Source organism: Crotalus tigris, unplaced genomic scaffold, assembly GCF_016545835.1.
Source record: "Crotalus tigris isolate CLP2741 ecotype Arizona unplaced genomic scaffold, ASM1654583v1 scf7180000018371.15429387391:27106975, whole genome shotgun sequence".
NCBI classification, from domain to species: Eukaryota; Metazoa; Chordata; class Lepidosauria; order Squamata; family Viperidae; genus Crotalus; species Crotalus tigris.
In genome coordinates, this window is record NW_024096970.1 from 5,807,002 (window position 1) to 5,812,323 (window position 5,322).

Genomic DNA, 5,322 nt, shown 5'->3' on the forward strand with positions numbered 1-5,322 from the left:
CCTTTTGAAAGATCCTGAAAATCTGGTTCTTCCAGCAATTTTGGGAATCCCATGGGAAGCTTGAGTGATGGTTGTACTCTCTTTAGATGGATGTCTTTCTCCTGAAATCTTGTTTTTATTTTATTTTTTAAAATATTCTAATGATTGTGACATTGGTTGAATTGCTTGAACCTTCCATCCTTCTGAGGTTGGTAAAATGAGGACCCAGATTGTGGGGGGCAATATGCTGACTCTGTAAACCTCTTAGAGAGGGCTGTAACCACTGTGAAGCAGTATATAAGTCTGAGTGCTATTGCTAATTGTTAGTTGCACCTCATCCAGAATCACCCCAACTCCATTTGATGCATTTGAGAAAGTTGTCAAAGTATTGGATTCTGAGGACTGATTCAAAGCAATATGGCACCTCCAATACAATGAAAATCTTGGCAAAGGACTTCTTACTTATTCCTTTTCTCCTTATGCAAATCCATAAAAACTAAATAATATTACCCATATCATACATCTCTGAAGCTACCATTTCTGTGAGGTCACTGGTGCTCTCTGAGCTTGGTTGTTTTCTTGCAGACATTTCATTACCAAACTAGGTAACATCATCAGTGAAATGTCTGCAAGAAAACCACCATTCTGAAAGCTCCATGGACCTCACAATTCAACCCTGAGCTACAAATAGTCTCTTCTATTGGAGCTACCATTTCTCCTTTGATTTCCCTCTCACATTAAAGTAGGTACACTTTTTAAAAATGCATTGCTTCCATGTGTGGTATTCTGAATCTCAATGCAACAAGGGGAGATAGAAATATTGAGAAACTAGGCTTCAATGAACATGACAGTAATATTCTGTGCAAAATATGGGTTGAAGATAAGAGTGAAAATCTTGTTCCAAACAGACATGAGACCTGGAAAAAGTAACCAGCCTTAGAAAGAGACAATGAGGAAGCATGGAACATATCAGAGCCACATAATCCACTTTAACCACAAAGATGTTAAAGGCAGACTGGAATGGAAACCAAAACATGGGTGGGGAAGCATGGTTTCCTAAGATGAAAAATTAATTTAACCACAGCATTTCATGCTATTTGAGTCTTAGAAACTAAGGACTTAGTGAAAGTTATTACAGATTGATTAAGAGGTCTGACTAACTTCAAGATAAATATCCTAAAAAGATGAGTTTAAAGTTGTATTGTGTGGTAATGATGAATATGTTATTGCTAAGGTTTATAAAATGTTGTTGAAATTGAACTTAGAAAATGAATATGTTGAACACCACATGACTCAATGGACCAAAAACATTAGTTTAATATAATGCTTGAGCAATGTGAAAATATGTAGACAAATGGACTGAAATTTATATTGAATTATAATTTAAAATAAAATATATATAAAATGCTACCTAATTCCTGAGAATTTATGACAGATGATAAAGATGTCTCAAAGGTACCTTTTATCATGCTGGTAGACTTGTGATAAAGCAAATAAATGTTGAAGCCAAATTTTTGTCTTAAATCAGAACATTCTTGAAACAAATATAAAGTTGAAAACAGAAATTTTCCTTTTCGGGCTGTTGGATAAAAAACTTGAACTATATATGTTGACAGTGATGAAAATTTTTTATGTTCAAAAATGGAAAGACATGTCAGTTCCCACAATGGAAGAATTAATGGAAAAAGTGATCGAGTTGGCAAAGTTAACTGTTTTAATTATAGAGAAGAACTTACCCAGATTTTTTTCCATTTGGAAATTACTTCTAGATTTCATGCTTCAAATGGAAAAAATGAAACTGTGAGTTTAGATTTTGATGAATAGATTAATTTTGTTGTTATTGAAATGGCTTGTATCCATTAGAAATGTGAAGCAAAAAAGTTGAAGTATTTCATATTCTACTGCACTGAAAAAAATATTTCTTTTTGCTTTGCATTCCTTTTCCCTTCTTTATTTTTCCTTTTCCTTTCTGATCTTTGTTTCCATTTGTATTTTATATTATAAAGTAATAAATTTTACTTTTTTTAGAAAAAGATCAATATTCTAAAGAGAACCCGTGACAAAATGTTTTCTCTATTTTATTTCTCAATAAAAATAGCCTTATATTTAATATTGATCTACAGTTTGGTAGTTAGTCTCATAGCATAGATCTATAGTACAATTTATTACCTGACATCAGCCAAGGACGGTATAAGTGGAGGTGTGGGTGACAGAATGAAAATAAGTCTGGAAAAGCTCAAGTGAAATCTTATGTTTAGTTTGAATTTGGAACTTGCATAGATAGAATCACAAAACTGGTAACAACAGAAGAGAACTCGATGGTCATCTAATCCAACCATCTATTCTTAACACTAAAATATGTGGCTGTCTTGATAAATAGATATCTAGGATCTGCTTCAGTGAAGATGCCTTTTTTCTCCAAGCTGCATTTTTTATCTATCTATCTATCTATCTATCTATCTATCTATCTATCTATCTATCTATCTATCTAATTTAGAAATCTCCCATCTCCCTCACCAAAGAACTCTGGGCAGTATACAAGTAAAATGTTAAAAACATAAAACTGAATATAATTTTTTTTAAAAGAGGCAAGGATAGTTAAAATTCAGTGTTAAAAGCTGATTTAAAGGTGGAAAGAGGGCTTTCAGGATGCTAACCAGCCCCATGGCTGCTATGGGCCCCAAGCAAGATGACAGAATCAGGTCTTTAGACATTTCTGAAAGGCTGAGAGACTGGGGGCCAACCTTGCCTTGAGCAGGAGGGGAGAATGTTCTCCATAATAGTGGAGAAGGCTCTCTTTCTGGATCCCACATTTCAGAATTCTTTAACCTGTGGGGTCTGCAATATATCATCCCTGCCTGACCTTGGTGGGACAGACTGATGTAATGGGGCAAAGACAGTTCTGTAGGTAATCCAGCCCATGCCATGTTGCCCTACAGCAGTGATTCTCAACCTGTGGGTCGGGACCCCATTTGGGGTCAAACAACCATTTCACGGGGGTCGCCAAACAACACAGTCCGCCATTTTCCCCCCCTTTTCCTTAGCTGTGCTACTTTTATTCTATTGGCTTTTGAAAGCCAATAGAATAGACTCTCTTGAATAGAGTCTAATTCTATTGGCTTTCAAAAGCCAGTAGGAATTGTCCAGGCTGTCTCTGCCCTGCTGAGCCCGCCAACCATTCTGCAAATGGTGCTGCAAGTTGTCTGCAGCGAAGGTGAGCTGTCTGGAAGTTTCCACCCCTCCCTGCTGAGCAACTACTAAAAATGTAAGTAAAAGAGGGCCAGGGGTGGGAGGTGGGAGGCCAGCAGGCGCAGGGAGAGTTGCTGGCACGTGTGGGGCCCGGCGGGTGCCTTACCTCCCTTGGGCTGGGCCAGCTGGTGGGCCAGCTGGTGGTTGGCCTGCGCCGTCTCTGCCGCTTGCCAGCTACGCCTCAGCTGGCACAGGGAGCGGCACCACACATGCGCAGCGCTCCTGGGCAGGGAAAGTCCTCAACTTACGACCGGTTGGGTAGTCCTCGACTTATGACCGGTTGGGTAGTCCTCGACTTACAACCAGTTGGGGTCGCGGCATTAAAAAGGTTGAGAACCTTGCCCTACAGCAATTATGGAAATATATCTAATCTTTTGCTGAAATATTTTTTTCATCAATATTAGTTCTGCAATAACAAAGAACAATTTTTATGCACTAACAATTGAAATGTTAAAGCAATAAAGGCATATTTATAGCACGTAACAACAATTTAGTAGAGTTGGCTAGCAGATCGAACAGTGAAGGTTGTAAAGAACTATCCAGGGTTTAATTATCTTGTCTAAGCCTGGGAAAGAGAAAGGAGATTTTGAAAACACATCAAGTTGCTAAAGGTGCTTTTTCAAGAGCCAACTGGACTTTCTTTGTTTTTCCTTGAACATGTTTTGCTTCTCATCCAAAATTTGCTTCTTGGATGAAAAGCGAAACGTCTTTAAAAAAAAAAAAAGAAAGTCCAATTGCCTCTTGAAAAAGCACCTTTGGGACAACCCTGACCTGGATGACTGAGTATCTCCATAGACACTCAAGTTGAGAATATGAGATTTTTCCCTTAACCGATAAACAGCTGTATCTCCTATTCATCAAGGGGCGTTTACCCCAAAAATATCTGCCCTAATGAATACAGAGATAAATAAATTCCTAAAAGTGAAAGTATTTTGTTGTTGAAATTTCTGTAAGATTATGCTGCCCTTCCCTTTTCAATAAAGTTAATGGACCCTCTGTCAGAATGCTGCTGTTGTGTATAATTGTCTGTAAAAAGTTTGATGCAAAGCTGAAGGTATATGCGAAATAAATACATGTGGATTTCCATAACATATAACCCACCATTCACTGAATAACTCAGAATTATCTAGGCTTGCGTGACACAGCCATAAACCATATTTTCCAAGCCACAGTGGTTGAATTAAGACAATTCCTTCAGCCAAAACCAAATTATTTTCATCTTAACTAACCATAATGTGTAACCCTGGCCTGAATGTTAAAAGATGTCATAGCAAATAATTAAGACATAATACAGGGGAAAATTCCAAAAATAAGTATTCTGAGCATGAAAGTTCATTTAGAGTAAAGGAGAGCAAGATTTAGGGGATAGCATTGGAATAGCATGAATTGCCTTCCAGAATCAAATGGCCTGGTTCACATATAACCTACATTTTAATTCGATTTGACAGGGTTTCAACTAGCATATATTTATGAATACATTGGGTCACTTAGGCTGACTGAACAAACTACATTTTCCAAATGTGAATGCAGCCTATGAATGCTCAGATGAAAGACTAGTACGTCAGTGTAGGTGCTACTTCCAAAGACCAACATTTATTCTTCAAGTTGGTTCCACGGACTTCCTAGTATTATGGAGTAGGAAGGTATTCCAAGTCTAATTCCCTGCTCAGTTCAGACATCCAAATTAACATTTTAGAATTTGCAAGGGAATCCTAATTTCACACACACACACACACACACACACACACACAGAGAGAGAGAGAGAGAGAGAGAGAGAGAGAGACTTATAGCTGAAAAAGGCAACTGAAAAATATTGCTATATAGGACATAGGAATTGTGGTAACAGGGAGAAAGCAGATCTGCTTAACTCATACTTTACATCAATCTTCACGCAAAAAGAAACCATAGCCCAACATACCCAAAAAATCACTGCAAAAGACAAATTAGAAACAAAAATTAAAATAAGCAAGAAAAAGGTAAGAGAACACCTATCTGACCTTGACGAATATAAATCACTGGGGCCTGACAGATTACATCCCAGAGTTCTGAAGGAGCTGGCAGATGTTATCTCAGAATCACTGCACCACATCTTTC